This window comes from Pecten maximus, chromosome 5 (assembly GCF_902652985.1).
Source record: "Pecten maximus chromosome 5, xPecMax1.1, whole genome shotgun sequence".
NCBI classification, from domain to species: domain Eukaryota; kingdom Metazoa; phylum Mollusca; class Bivalvia; order Pectinida; family Pectinidae; genus Pecten; species Pecten maximus.
This window is the reverse complement of record NC_047019.1, coordinates 41,954,696-41,971,500: the sequence shown is the minus strand read 5'-3', so window position 1 is coordinate 41,971,500 and position 16,805 is coordinate 41,954,696. Positions and strand designations below refer to the sequence as shown.

The following is a 16,805-nucleotide window of genomic DNA, read 5'->3' as shown; positions in this document are numbered from 1 at the left end:
ACTTATGGAATGTGGTCTTGTTTATCATACACATTGTTGTCATTTATCCGTATTCTCGAAAACCCCATAGGGACTTTTCGAAATTGGAGATTCCCGCCGATCTTTCCTGCGTTGTGCTTGACTTTCATACTCAAAATACAAATACTTGGACAGCAAATTGTGATATATTTCATATTGATGACACTTCTGCACTTTGATATTAATAAAATTAAAGCACATAATTGGATCTTGGTGATGATTTCAAATAGAAATTATCGATAATTATGTGTCTGGTTTTCAAGTTTTCTCCAATATGGCGTCTAGTGAAGACTGAACCGAGCGACCGCAAAGGATTATATGTATATATGTCTCTGGTTATAATGGAAATATTATTATTCTAAAAACTAACCAGATACTACATAAGAGAAAACTGAAAGCCGTTGTCATGCAAATATGATGTAGAAAGGCACTTAACTAAACTATTCTAGGCTTTGTGGAATAACTAGGCCTGGGCAAATCTAATAGTGATACTAAACATAACAACAACGTAATGAGTCGGTAATAAGTATTCATAAAGTAAATTAACTGTGTTTTCAACATACAGTAGTCCTCAATATTAGCAGACGATGTCTGAGAAATGGTTTTCGCTTGAATTGCATTTCGCAATTTGTAATATTCGACTTCTCTACTTCCTCTTTCGTTCTGATTGGTTGATAATGACTTCATGTGGTAAAGTTTAGCTAATGACCTCATATTTATATATATGTGTTGATGAGTTTAAAATGGAAATCTAGGACTTTTTTAGGCAACGTATTTTACCATGTCTTGAATGTGTACTCGGTGAACCCGTTTTTGACCTCAAGATTGGGCTGTCAGTCTAAAGCAGCAGACGAATCTCCTCCGAAATAACGACAACAGAAGTTTAAGTTGGTAGCAGACTGACACAGTTTCCATAGGTAATGTATAATATTGTACTACGATATACACGTTTTTACACCGGTGTCCTCGATTTGTTGTTAGATAAAACCTAGTTTCCAAGCTCATACGGTTGCCTGCCATGTAATAACCCAACTGCGAATTACGCACACATCGTGGTAATACAGATTGCTATGGAAAGGAAACAGGTGTCTGTTTTTTTAAAATATTATTTTTGACGGTTCCTAGCTAAGGATTGATAGTATTGACAAGACAATTTGAGGTTTATATTCAAATATCCATGTCATGCTATTATAGTGTTGACTATTACATGTTTTAATCGCATGCAAATCATTTGGCTCTGTATACCGTACATATGGTATACTGTAGAACATGTGTATGATTTAAGTCAGTATCTACGATAATTCACATAAAAAATACATGTCCAGTTCTTTGGGAAATTACATTCAGGTTGAATTAATGAATTTATTATATATCTTCCATGGTTTTGTTTTCACTGTCATAATCGTAATTAAGGAGGTATTGACGATTGTTTTCAACATTCAAGGTAAAAGAAAGTCTCATACATTTTTTTCATTTCAGTTTTTACAGTTTTATTAGTTTAAACAGACAATCTTTTCAATATTACTATAGTTAAGATTATAAACACATATATAGACCAAGATCTGATATAAATTGGTTTTGTGTAACACAGATTGAGGGACAGAATTTCCAAATATTCTTCATGATAAAAGAAATAATTTGTTCATAACTGTTAATCTATGCATGTGGGGTATATGTACATATTATGTATATATATGTAAAAAAGCATTTTTGACATTGTTGGAAACTTACAAAACAAACCCCCATCAAAGTCTCTTTTAAGGTCCTTATTAGGATGACCACTTTCACATTTAATATCTCTTCAAGTGTTCATTAGCTATACATAGTAACAATTACCAATTTCTCATGATGTCATGTAGGTATGATGATGTCATAATCTATAAGGGAGATAATGTCTATAAAAGGCTGTTCAATTTCCGCCTGAATAATCAGACAAAATATTTGTCGTTTTCGTTCTTATGTGGAATGTGTACATTTTATAAAAGGGTAATATTTTTCATTTCTTGCATGCACATCAATTTAGATGGTCGCTTATTTTAATATTCAGTGTTCTGGAATTATGAACTCTACCTGAGTTTGCAATTTCCAGTGTCTCCTTTGTAATATTCCGAGCCATTTAAGCTAAAGGCGTGTAATTACATACATGTATATGGCATTCTTCAATTCTGTCTGGTATAAGTCATTGACAAATTAATTATGAAGACTTTTTTATTACAAATGTGTGTATTTTCTTCTGAAATAAATTCACATGTACTGCATCTCTGTTCCTAATTACATTTAGTGATCTCAAAAGTTGGTGTCTGTTTGTGTTTACATGATATTTTGAGGTTTAATTTTACTGTTGAGTATATTCAATTTCTTCAGCACTTATTTCATTCTCTGATTGTACATCAGTATTTTATTCAATTCCTTCACTTTTGGGTATACACTATATAAATTATTCCAGTTATACAATCTACATGTATACACTACATGTACAGCTGAAGTTTATAACAGTATCACCTTCTTGTTAAGATAGCAGTCATAAATGAGAATCGACACCTTCTTCAAGATTGCTTTATTTCCAGTCAATCAAAGGATGACTGCTACTTACAATACATACACATAATATAATGATAAGTAAATTTTCCTTGAAGTATGAGTATAGCTTATGGTATTATCCTGTTGTCGTTTGTTTTTCTACTTTATTGGTGTGAAGTTTTTCTGTCCAATTTGAAGGCTTTCTCTGTCTTCCAAGGATGATAAAGTTCAGGGCATGCCCCAATCCTCTTTCTATTTCTTGAATTGTCTTTGGTGAAAGTTATGTACTTTGTGGCTTTAACCATTTTGCATATTTTGTCATATCAAGTTATATGCCATTTCATAATATCATATTTAGGGTCTTTAAAGGCTGAGTCCAATTTGTATACTGTATAACAAATGATGGCTAGGGGTATACTGGAATCAGGTTGTTCAACCATTTATCTGTCTGTTTAATACAAAATCTTGTCAACAACTCCTCTCTCATTTTTTTTAACGGTTTGGACTTTATGCTCCTGAGTTTATGTTTTGGATCCTCTTATTTTTATGACAGTTGTGCCCCTTTTTAGTTATGATTATAGAGTGATACTTGTCGGGTAACTAATTTAAGTAGTTTTTATATGAATTAGGTGAAATATCACTTGTGTAGTCATAACACACCTTCAGAAAGTTCACTTATTTTTTTATCTTTGTTTTTCACCCAAGCTCCTTTTGCTATGAATATTGCTTAAAATACCTTGGTATGTAGTTTTGTCTAAAGGAGGTGGACACATATACTTTTCTTAGGCTTCAAACATGTGTCGAAGCTCCCTCGTGCAACCCCACAAATTTAGCAAGTTTGAATCACTATTGTAATAGGAGGGATCCAGGATGGATGAGTTTTTCTTTGCCCCAGGGACACTTTATGTTACAGTTTGTTATCAAAGAAGTTTTAACAGGATAATATACATATATGGTACACTGTGTTTATTATAATATGTGCTGTATAATGATGTTTTCATCAGCTGGATTATCTTTGGAATTTGATATGGATATTTATTATAAACTGTAGGTATTCTTTTGAAAGTTTGTAAATCTTAATAAATATAAGCCATCAGGCAGTGATTAGGATATACCACCATTGAAGTAATATTGAAATGATAGCTGTGATTCCTGGTTTGTGCACATGGAAAAAAGAAAAAGAGATTATAAAATAGGCTGTAGTTTTATGTATCAACTTTACGTAAAAAGGATGCGTCATGTACAAAAACATGCCATCCTGGCTCAGCTGCATATACTGCAGGCAAATCTTTGATATAAGGCCTGACTGCTTATCTGCCATATGTATTTTGTCACAAAGCAAGCTGGAACAGTTTCATTCCAACTGCTTCATATATTTTGGTATTCTAGTTGGGTGTATATGCACCAAATGAACAATATCAATCTTTAGGCTATAGATCATGCAATATGTATACATCAAGATAAGCCATTGGCGAGCTGCTAATCATACACATATAGCTTTCTAAAATTCATTAATGCTGCACTATATAACATTGGTTAGATTACAACTAATCATTATAGACTAAATGAACTTGAAGAGCATACACTATACAAAGCTCAATGCAATTATGATTTACTTTCACCCAAGTCTAGTACATCTTTTTTTTCATTCTGAAAAGTATTATCTGTTATATTATGTGTGCATACTGTAACCTATAGGAAGAAATGGACATGCTGCAAATTTAGGAATATTGAGTCAGAGGAATTGTTGCATTGTCCATTTTATGCATTAAGGCTGTTAGAAATCATTTGGTTAAAATATCCTGTTTTATTTCTGTTGTAATAAGGCAAAATTATGTTTGCTTACGTGGATATCATCATATCTGGCACATAACTAGAAAGTCTTTATTTGCTGTCTAAACTGATGAGATCATCAAACATAGCTCTGACAGAGAGCATCATGGTATATTTCCTGTTAGAGAGTGCAAACATGCAATGGTGGCGTGCCGATCAACATAGATCTCAGGTGCTTTATAGTCTCTATCTACTACTATACACCACTCACTGCCAGTGGACAGGTGCTGTAGTCAGCTTGTCGAAAGTTCAATATCCAAAATTCAATATACGCTCTTCAGTATTGGTGAGTCATCTGGACCTGGGAACTCATTGATTAGGTACTGTGATGGGAGTAGCTCACTAGGGTTTGTACAGAGCGAGCGATATGGCTTCATGTATTAATGGTCATTCAGTAAGTTTGCTTGGAAAGTACTGAGAACATAGTTGTATTTGTTACTAACACCAGTAGGGCATTTCCAGAGCTTTAAATGATGCAGAACATTAAAAAAAATAAAAAAAAAGGGAGAGGTTTGTTTATTGATTTTTGTTTAGTTTCGCAGAGCAAGTCATATTATGATTGAAAAACACAAAAAGATGCATTTTGGAGTTCATCCTAAGGTCAGGAAAAAAAAGAAGGATTGCATGTTAAAATTATTCTTATCAAATAGATCTACAATTTAAAACTTGTATATAATGTAAAACTCCAGACCTTGGAAAAAAATAGATTGAAGATGTTAGGAAAACATCTAGATTTGGGTGTTAGGAAAACAACTGGCTTTGGATTATTAGGGAATCGAAGCATCTAGGTTTGGAGTGTTAGGGAAACATCTAGGCTTGGAATTTTATGAAAATGTCTTGGTTTCTATAGTGTTAGGAAATGTCTTGGTTTGGGTTGTTAGGGAAATGTCTAAGTTTGGGGTGTTGGGCAATGTCTATGTTTGGGATGTTGGGAAATGTCTAAGTTTGGGGTGTTGGGCAATGTCTAAGTTTAAATTTGGGATGTTAGGAGTGAATTGTTTAGGTTCAGGGTGTAACAAAAATGTCTTGGTTTGGGGTGTTATTAGTGGAGACGCAACGTCCCTATAACTTACTATAAGTTGAGTTTGGTACTGATCCTGATAAAACTGCCGTGGAACCTAAAAGACAATTAACTGTTACACTCTACAGACTTGTTAGTAGTACTAAACTGCTAATTGATATGAAAAATAATGATTTGTACCAATTGATTTCCCCATTTACCTGTTATTGTCTTGTACAAAAGGAAATAAGTTACCAAGACGTGTCTCTTTGTAGGAAAAACATATATATAAGGATATCTTCAGGTAGGAACTGAGTTGTCTTGGTGTAGGGAATAAGTTAACAAGAGTTGTCTTGGTGTCAGGATTCAGTTTACCAAGAATTGTCTTGGAATCAGGATTCAGTTTACCAGTGGTCATGATATGGTGTAGGGAATAAGTTTACATGGAGTTGTCTTGGTGTAGGGAATCGTTTTACCAGGAGATCTCTTGGTGTAGGGAATAAGTCTACCAAGATTAATCATGGTGTAGGGAACAAGTTTACCAAGGGTTGGTTTAGCATAGGGAATATTTTCAGGATGGATTGCTGATGGCTCTTCATAACAGATTTAAATATGGGGCACATCATCTTTCTGAGTGCTGTATCAACAAGTGCTATGGTTGGACGATATAATAATTGCTTTATCTATAAATGAGTTATAGCTCAGAACATTTCTGTCTTAGATCACTTTGTTCTGGGTAGGGATTACAGTATAAGTCCGTGCTGTAAGTGTGGATTACAGTCGCAGTCATTCTGTCGTAAGTTGGCTTTGCTGTAAGTATATGAAACAGCAGTGGGAAACATATTGATCTGAATTTGGTATGGCAGTGCTACAGATACACACATGGTCTTATCAATCACTTGGTACTTTATCATTTTAAACAGTATGATAGCACATATTTCCCCATCAATAAAAAGTCAAAAAGAATGAATCATAACAATACTTGTGTCACATTGGGGGTCTCACCAGGCCCTGCCAATTGTTTACCGAGTAGATCATCATGCTGTTACTTTTACCAGCTGCTTCGATTTCCCTCACAGTAACTTGCTGGGCACTAAAACATACCCTTGGGTATTTTATGTCAAAGAAATATATGGCTAAAGGTCTGATGGTAAGGGTTTCATGAAAGATTTCCTGTCAGTTACTAGTATAAGGTGACTGAACTTGGATATATTCTTTGCTTAGATTGATTTGAAATTGTGTTACTGACTGAGTTGAAATATTTGCATTGTAATTTCAGTTCTTGTTATGGGTATCAATCATCAGCTATAAAATATGAATGAAACACATGTATTGGAATGAGGTAAAAGTTTCCTGTGAAGTATTTGCCTCTGAACTACCAGGAAAACAGGTATAATGAGGAAACAATTCCAAACATTGCTTTAGATGCAGCAGCCTCCAGTTTGAGGACAAAAAGCCAAATCTCTAATTCCGTTATCAGTCACCCATTAAGTATTGGACAAGATATCCTAGCTAGACTTACCTTATTTTATTAAGGAGATTATAAAGCAAGAATATAAAAGTTTTGATATGTAATCCAGTATTGGTCATGAGAATAGGGCCATTGTATCTGATGTTGAGGAGAGTGTGAAGGATGTGTTATCTAATGTTGAGGAGAGTAAGAAGGATGTGTTATCTAATGTTGAGGAGAGTGAAGGATGTGTTATCTAATGTTGAGGAGAGAGTGAGAAGGATGTGTTATCTAATGTTGAGGAGAGAGTGAAGGATGTGTTATCTAATGTTGAGGAGAGTGAGAAGGATGTGTTATATAATGTTGAGGAGAGAGTGAAGGATGTGTTATCTAATGTTGAGGAGAGTGAGAAGGATGTGTTATATAATGTTGAGGAGTAGGGAGAAGGATGTGTTATCTAACGTTGAGGAGAGTGAGAAGGATGTGTTATCTAATGTTGAGGAGAGTGAGAAGGATGTGTTATCTAATGTTGAGGAGAGTGAGAAGGATGTGTTATCTAATGTTGAGGAGAGTGTGAAGGATGTGTTATCTAACGTTGAGGAGAGTAAGAAGGATGTGTTATCTAATGTTGAGGAGAGAGTGAAGGATGTGTTATCTAATGTTGAGGAGAGTGTGAAGGATGTGTTATCTAATGTTGAGGAGAGAGTGAAGGATGTGTTATATAATGTTGAGGAGAGAGTGAAGGATGTGTTATCTAATGTTGAGGAGAGTGTGAAGGATGTGTTATATAATGTTGAGGAGAGTGAGAAGGATGTGTTATCTAATGTTGAGGAGAGAGTGAAGGATGTGTTATATAATGTTGAGGAGAGTGAGAAGGATGTGTTATATAATGTTGAGAGAGAGAGTGAGAAGGATGTGTTATATAATGTTGAGGAGAGTGAGAAGGATGTGTTATCTAATGTTGAGGAGAGTGAGAAGGATGTGTTATCTAATGTTGAGGAGAGTGAGAAGGATGTGTTATCTAATGTTGAGGAGAGTGAGAAGGATATGTTATATAATGTTGAGGAGAGAGTGAGAAGGATGTGTTATATAATGTTGAGGAGAGTGAGAAGGATGTGTTATATAATGTTGAGGAGAGTGAGAAGGATGTGTTATCTAATGTTGAGGAGAGTGAGAAGGATGTGCTATCTAACATTGAGGAGAGAGTGAAGGATGTGTTATCTAATGTTGAGGAGAGTGAGAAGGATGTGTTATATAATATTGAGAGTAAGAAGGATGTGTTATATAATGTTGAGGAGAGAGTGAAGGATGTGTTATCTAATGTTGAGGAGAGTGAGAAGGATGTGTTATCTAATGTTGAGGAGAGAGTGAGAAGGATGTGTTATCTAATGTTGAGGAGAGTGAGAAAGATGTGTTATCTAATGTTGAGGAGAGAGTGAAGGATGTGTTATATAACGTTGAGGAGAGAGTGAAGGATGTGTTATCTAATGTTGAGGAGAGTGTGAAGGATGTGTTATCTAATGTTGAGGAGAGAGTGAAGGATGTGTTATCTAATGTTGAGAGAGAGAAGGATGTGTTAACTAATGTTGAGGAGAGAGTGAAGGATGTGTTATATAATGTTGAGGAGAGAGTGAAGGATGTGTTATCTAATGTTGAGGAGAGAGTGAAGGATGTGTTATATAACGTTGAGGAGAGAGTGAAGGATGTGTTATATAATGTTGAGGAGAGTGAGAAGGATGTGTTATCTAATGTTGAGGAGAGAGTGAAGGATGTGTTATCTAATGTTGAGGAGAGTGTGAAGGATGTGTTATCTAATGTTGAGGAGAGTGAGAAGGATGTGTTATCTAATGTTGAGGAGAGAGTGAAGGATGTGTTATATAATGTTGAGGAGAGAGTGAAGGATGTGTTATCTAATGTTGAGGAGAGAGTGAAGGATGTGTTATCTAATGTTGAGGAGAGTGTGAAGGATGTGTTATCTAATGTTGAGGAGAGAGTGAAGGATGTGTTATCTAATGTTGAGGAGAGTGAGAAGGATGTGTTATCTAATGTTGAGGAGAGAGTGAAGGATGTGTTATCTAATGTTGAGGAGAGTGTGAAGGATGTGTTATCTAATGTTGAGGAGAGTGAGAAGGATGTGTTATCTAATGTTGAGGAGAGTGAGAAGGATGTGTTATCTAATGTTGAGGAGAGAGTGAAGGATGTGTTATCTAATGTTGAGGAGAGAGTGAAGGATGTGTTATATAATATTGAGAGTAAGAAGGATGTGTTATCTAATGTTGAGGAGAGAGTGAAGGATGTGTTATATAATGTTGAGTAGAGTGTGAAGGATGTGTTATCTAACGTTGAGGAGAGGGAGAAGGATGTGTTATCTAATGTTGAGGAGAGTGAGAAGGATGTGTTATCTAATGTTGAGGAGAGAGTGAAGGATGTGTTATATAATGTTGAGGAGAGTGAGAAGGATGTGTTATCTAATGTTGAGGAGAGTGAGAAGGATGTGTTATATAATGTTGAGGAGAGAGTGAAGGATGTGTTATCTAATGTTGAGGAGAGTGAGAAGGATGTGTTATCTAATGTTGAGGAGAGTGAGAAGGATGTGTTATCTAATGTTGAGGAGAGAGTGAAGGATGTGTTATATAATGTTGAGGAGAGTGAGAAGGATGTGTTATCTAATGTTGAGGAGAGTGAGAAGGATGTGTTATATAATGTTGAGGAGAGAGTGAAGGATGTGTTATCTAATGTTGAGGAGAGTGAGAAGCATGTGTTATCCAATGTTGAGGAGAGTGAAGCATGTGTTATCTAATGTTGAGGAGAGTGAAGGATGTGTTATCTAATGTTGAGGAGAGTGTGAAGCATGTGTTATCTAATGTTGAGGAGAGAGTGAAGGATGTGTTATCTAATGTTGAGGAGAGAGTGAAGGATGTGTTATCTAATGTTGAGGAGAGAGTGAAGGATGTGTTATCTAATGTTGAGGAGAGTGAGAAGGATGTGTTATCTAATGTTGAGGAGAGAGTGAAGGATGTGTTATCTAATGTTGAGGAGAGTGAAGGATGTGTTATCTAATGTTGAGGAGAGAGTGAAGGATGTGTTATCTAATGTTGAGGAGAGAGTGAAGGATGTGTTATCTAATGTTGAGGAGAGTGAGAAGCATGTGTTATCTAATGTTGAGGAGAGTGAGAAGCATGTGTTATCTAATGTTGAGGAGAGTGTGAAGGATGTGTTATCTAATGTTGAGGAGAGAGAGAAGGATGTGTTATCTAATGTTGAGGAGAGAGTGAAGGATGTGTTATCTAATGTTGAGGAGAGAGTGAAGGATGTGTTATCTAATGTTGAGGAGAGTGAGAAGCATGTGTTATCTAATGTTGAGGAGAGAGTGAAGGATGTGTTATCTAATGTTGAGGAGAGAGAGAAGGATGTGTTATCTAATGTTGAGGAGAGAGTGAAGGATGTGTTATCTAATGTTGAGGAGAGAGTGAAGGATGTGTTATCTAATGTTGAGGAGAGAGAGAAGGATGTGTTATCTAATGTTGAGGAGAGTGAGAAGGATGTGTTATCTAATGTTGAGGAGAGAGTGAAGGATGTGTTATCTAATGTTGAGGAGAGAGAGAAGGATGTGTTATCTAATGTTGAGGAGAGAGAGAAGGATGTGTTATCTAATGTTGAGGAGAGAGTGAAGGATGTGTTATCTAATGTTGAGGAGAGAGTGAAGGATGTGTTATCTAATGTTGAGGAGAGTGAGAAGGATGTGTTATATAATGTTGAGGAGAGTGAGAAGGATGTGTTATCTAATATTGAGGAGAGTGAGAAGGATGTGTTATCTAATGTTGAGGAGAGTGTGAAGGATGTGTTATCTAATGTTGAGGAGAGTGAGAAGGATGTGTTATCTAATGTTGAGGAGAGAGAGAAGGATGTGTTATCTAATGTTGAGGAGAGAGTCAAGGATGTGTTATCTAATGTTGAGGAGAGTGAGAAGGATGTGTTATCTAATGTTGAGGAGAGTGAGAAGGATGTGTTATCTAATGTTGAGGAGAGTGAGAAGGATGTGTTATCTAATGTTGAGGAGAGTGAGAAGGATGTGTTATCTAATGTTGAGGAGAGAGTGAAGGATGTGTTATCTAATGTTGAGGAGAGAGTGAAGGATGTGTTATCTAATGTTGAGGAGAGAGTGAAGGATGTGTTATCTAATGTTGAGGAGAGTGAGAAGGATGTGTTATCTAATGTTGAGGAGAGTGAGAAGGATGTGTTATATAATGTTGAGGAGAGTGAGAAGGATGTGTTATCTAATGTTGAGGAGAGTGAGAAGGATGTGTTATATAATGTTGAGGAGAGTGAGAAGGATGTGTTATCTAATGTTGAGGAGAGAGTCAAGGATGTGTTATCTAATGTTGAGGAGAGTGAGAAGGATGTGTTATCTAATGTTGAGGAGAGTGAGAAGGATGTGTTATCTAATGTTGAGGAGAGAGTGAAGGATGTGTTATCTAATGTTGAGGAGAGTGAGAAGGATGTGTTATCTAATGTTGAGGAGAGTGTGAAGGATGTGTTATCTAACATTGAGGAGAGAGTGAAGGATGTGTTATATAACGTTGAGGAGAGTGAGAAGGATGTGTTATCTAATGTTGAGGAGAGTAAGAAGGATGTGTTATCTAATGTTGAAGAGAGTGAGAAGGATGTGTTATCTAATGTTGAGGAGAGAGTGAGAAGGATGTGTTATCTAATGTTGAGGAGAGTGAGAAGGATGTGTTATCTAATGTTGAGGAGAGAGTGAAGGATGTGTTATCTAATGTTGAGGAGAGTGAGAAGGATGTGTTATATAATGTTGAGGAGAGTGAGAAGGATGTGTTATATAATGTTGAGGAGAGAGTGAAGGATGTGTTATCTAATGTTGAGGAGAGTGAGAAGGATGTGTTATCTAATGTTGAGGAGAGTAAGAAGGATGTGTTATATAATGTTGAGGAGAGTGAGAAGGATGTGTTATCTAATGTTGAGGAGAGTGTGAAGGATGTGTTATCTAATGTTGAGGAGAGTAAGAAGGATGTGTTATATAATGTTGAGGAGAGTGAGAAGGATGTGTTATCTAACGTTGAGGAGAGAGTGAAGGATGTGTTATGTAATGTTGAGGAGAGTGAGAAGGATGTGTTATCTAATGTTGAGGAGAGTGAGAAGGATGTGTTATATAATGTTGAGGAGAGTGAGAAGGATGTGTTATCTAATGTTGAGGAGAGTGAGAAGGATGTGTTATCTAATGTTGAGGAGAGAGTGAAGGATGTGTTATCTAATGTTGAGGAGAGTGAGAAGGATGTGTTATCTAATGTTGAGGAGAGTGTGAAGGATGTGTTATCTAACATTGAGGAGAGAGTGAAGGATGTGTTATATAACGTTGAGGAGAGTGAGAAGGATGTGTTATCTAATGTTGAGGAGAGTAAGAAGGATGTGTTATCTAATGTTGAAGAGAGAGTGAAGGATGTGTTATCTAATGTTGAGGAGAGAGTGAAGGATGTGTTATCTAATGTTGAGGAGAGTGAGAAGGATGTGTTATCTAATGTTGAGGAGAGTGAGAAGGATGTGTTATCTAATGTTGAGGAGAGTGTGAAGGATGTGTTATCTAATGTTGAGGAGAGTGTCAAGGATGTGTTATCTAATGTTGAGGAGAGAGTGAAGGATGTGTTTCCCTCTCTCTTTGATATTTACTTTAAGGGTGACAAAGCTGATATAATGCACACACTAAATATACTCAGCCATATTGATTTTACTTGATATTTTTATGGAAAACTAAATTGTTATGAAATGATGTTAGCTAGATTGTATTTGTGTGTATGATCTATACGTGTGGCAGCTGTCTAACGCTGAGACTTATTAATACATATATTCATATTGATGACTCACCTTAACTTCTAACACAATTGTGTGTTTACATGTCTCTGTCAAGGTCACTGCTAGATGGTTATGTATGGTGAACAACCAGATAACTTCGTGCACTTTATTTGGTCTTGTCTACTGGAATATATAGCCAACCTTTGTGTAACATGCCTGTACAAATACATGAGGTGCTTTCATGATGTGTAACTTAATTGTTTTGTTAAAAAACCCATGGACATCTTTTATCTAATATAAAAGACTAAAATTACAACAAGCTACAAATGACGTATTTTGTGCACGACAACAATATCCGACAAAAAGAGTTCAATATGTTGATAAAAACATGAGCTATTGATATTCTCTATTTGGGTCTATGTTATATATTTAAAGCTCTTAAGCTTTTAATTTTCATGTTTCAATTTTACTAATCCTGGTTTCCTCTTCTTTTAAGGAAATGACTGTGTTAGTTATCTTTCAATAGTCCTGTTAGTTTGGGTTTTTTATCATGGCTACAGATAATGAGCTGAAATTCAGTATATTATATAGATCAAAACTCAATTTTATGTCATCATTGACAGAGTTATGGCCCTTTGAACTTGTCAGAATCTGTAGTAGATATGTATTGCATCAATACTCTTATATGAGCTTATTTCAGCTTATCTGCCCAAAGGGCTAGTATATTGCAGTGGTGCATCGTGTGTTTTCTGTCTGTTGTCCAGTCAGTATCAACTTTTGATAACTTCTTCTCAATGTAATGATCAAGTGTCTCAGACATGATAATGGGCCTGTAGCATGCTGGATTGAAGGTCTACCAAGTTTGTTCAAATGTATGACCTTGGCCTCCTTTTAAGGTCACAGAAGTCAAATATGCAAAAATATTGAATTTTTAAATGACTTAATTCTCAGTAACTAAACAGCCCAGGGACCTGATATTGGGCCTGTAGCATGCTGGAATGAAGGCCTAGGGCTACCAAGTTTCTTTCAATAAATGAGCTTGACCTACTTTCCAGGTCACAGGGGTTAAATGTGTTAAAATGTTTATATAAGACTTCCTCTCACTAACCAGGTGATCCAAAGACCAGATATTTTGGGCCTGTAGCATAAACTGGAATGGGGGAATACAAAAATTAAAGTCTATTCAAATGACTGCCCCTGACTGGCTTTCAAGGTCAAAGGGTAAAATCTGCCAAAACCTTTATATGACTTCCTCTCAAAAACTAAGTGGTCTAAAGGCCTGATATTGGGCCTGTAACATGCTGGTATTAAAAGCTACCTTATTCAAATGAATGACCTTGACCTAATTTCAATATCACAGGGGTCAAACTTATTAAAATCTTTAAATGGCTTCTTGATGACCAAGTGGCCGTGACCTGATATCAGTACTATTGTTAACTAAAACAGTTTTTGTAATACTGACATCTAAATATGTAATAGTGATAACAGTAACAGTTCTATCTCCTTATGGCTGGTTTAGAACTGTTCATCAGTAGACTATGGTAGCAGCAGAAACAGGAAGCTGTATTATACATGTTATAAGAGATAGTACACTGGAATACCAGTGATTCAGCTGTCAGTATGTGAACCTCCTCTATTTATATCTCTGTCCATTCATTCCCAGCCTTACAGGTGTACACCAGCACACACAACCTACCAGGGCATTGTAATATTCTACTTGGAAACTAATTCCTGTAAGTATTGGCAAACACTCAAAGACTTTATAATCAGTCTTGTAATGGCAGACAAGTCTTCAAAATCCTGTTAATTGAGGAGTTTAGGAGACACTACCATATCTGGTATGAGGCAAGGTCCAGGTTTTGTGTAAACTTGGTGAGTATGTAGATGGTAGGGTCCAGGTTTTATGTTAACTTGGTGAGTATGTAGATGGTAGGGTCCAGGTTTTGTGTTAACTTGGTGAGTATGTAGAGGGTGTGGTCCAGGTTTTTTGTTAACTTGGTGAGTATGTAGAGGGTGGGGTCCAGGTTTTGTGTTAACTTGGTGAGTATGTAGAGGGTGGGGTCCAGGTTTTGTGTTAACTTGGTGAGTATGTAGAGGGTGGGGTCCAGGTTTTGTGTTAACTTGGTGAGTATGTAGATGGTAGGGTCCAGGTTTTGTGTTAACTTGGTGAGTATGTAGATGGTAGGGTCCAGGTTTTGTGTTAACTTGGTGAGTATGTAGAGGGTGGGGTCCAGGTTTTGTGTTAACTTGGTGAGTATGTAGAGGGTGGGGTCCAGGTTTTGTGTTAACTTGGCGAGTATGTAGATGGTAGGGTCCAGGTTTTGTGTTAACTTGGTGAGTATGTAGATGGTAGGGTCCAGGTTTTGTGTTAACTTGGTGAGTATGTAGAGGGTGGGGTCCAGGTTTTGTGTTAACTTGGTGAGTATGTAGATGGTAGGGTCCAGGTTTTGTGTTAACTTGGTGAGTATGTAGAGGGTGGGGTCCAGGTTTTGTGTTAACTTGGTGAGTATGTAGAGGGTGTGGTCCAGGTTTTGTGTTAACTTGGTGAGTATGTAGATGGTAGGGTCCAGGTTTTGTGTTAACTTGGTGAGTATGTAGATGGTAGGGTCCAGGTTTTGTGTTAACTTGGTGAGTATGTAGATGGTGGGGTCCAGGTTTTGTGTTAACTTGGTGAGTACATTGATGGTAGAAGTTCTAGATGTCTGGTAAAACTGATCAATAAGAAAAGACTGGATGCATATTCTGATACATATGGCAGTGTTACTATTGTGTATTATTTAAGACTCTTTTAGACATTATACTCAAGTTGGCGCTAATGCCAGGATCTGTACCTTCCGGCACACTAAAATTAAAATACTGTCAACTGCTGTGAATATGCATATTGCCGGACCACAAATTTTTTACAAAATGCTTAACAATACCAGGTAATTATTTTACATTCCCATGGGCTATATACCCTGGTGCAAGAAATTGTTGTATCTCATATTTGTTGAGATTTGGCTGAGCATGATTTGTAGTATTGTGATTCCTTGTTTCAGAATTTTGAATATAAATGTTGCTGTTTACTATATGGGTTTAGATCTTTCCTAGTAGTAATAACAATCCCTTATGGATTACATGGTCTGAGAAATATCATGTCCATGTGTTAACCAAAAGGTCTAGAATCATATTTGGCTGGTAGGTTCCTGGGATAGAGGCCCAACAAATATTGTGAAAAGAAATGATCTTGAACCATATTCAAGGTCAGAGAGGTCTAATTTGTTCAAACATATTAAGATCTAGAACTTCTTCTGATTAACTTAGGCCTAGAATCAAGCTCTCTCGATGAAAGGAAAGTCAGAGAATCATCAAACAAGTCAATACCAGGTGAGTGATGCAGGCCCATTGGACCTCTTGTTTTATGTAATTGTAAGTTTGTATATGGATTATTTCTATGTCTGATGTCAGCCTGTGTTGCTGTGTGTATCCTGAAATTTCTTCAGTAGGGTAGAATGATTCCTAGTTCTGATCTCTGAGATGGTATCATTGTAAAACACTCCTAAAACATTAACAGTATAACTTGTCTGCTTTAACTATTGGATGGACAGAGGTGTAGAATGAGAATCATTGATTAGTTGGTGAATTGTTCAGTCCAGTGTTGAATTAGTATTATTAGATGTTGTTATAAATACTTCATTCCATTGTTTAACACTAAGGAACAAAATGAAAAGCCTTTTTGTTGTCAAGGAAAGATCCTTTTAATGTCTCTGTAGTTATATGAAATGGTGAGTGAAAACAGTTAGAAGATTAGTCAGCCATCTTGTAATGCTGGAGATTGTTTTCCAACTTCCACCATAACAGAATCCCAACCAATCCAAGAAAGCTGTTTGGTTGTAACCACTTGTAATTCAGGATCATTTCTTTTGATCTAGTTAATTCTAAACCCAGAGTGATTTAGTATTGATAAACATCCTGGTGAGTTGTTGCCACAGGGTCACTATGGAACTGTAGATTTATGTTTGTCCAACTGGTGTGGTTTCCAACAAGTATGGTTGATATATATCACCATATATGTGAAGTATCCATCCAACTGGTACATGGTTATTAACAGAAAATGGTTATTGAAAACAGAATATACATAGATATTGGGGAATATAAATAGGTCTTTGTCTTGTCAGGGGCCATATGGATGAAAAT

The 16,805-nt window shown here is 36.3% G+C and overlaps 1 protein-coding gene across 1 annotated transcript in view; it reads left to right on the top strand.

The window, feature by feature from the left end:
* Positions 1-697: 697 nt before the first annotated feature.
* Positions 698-16,805, top strand: part of LOC117328073 (platelet binding protein GspB-like) — a 115,661-nt gene continuing 99,553 nt past the window's right edge. The window contains exon 1 of the mRNA XM_033885409.1: positions 698-935. The gene's annotated coding sequence lies outside the window, so the exon portion shown is untranslated. The remainder of the gene's footprint in view (positions 936-16,805) is intronic.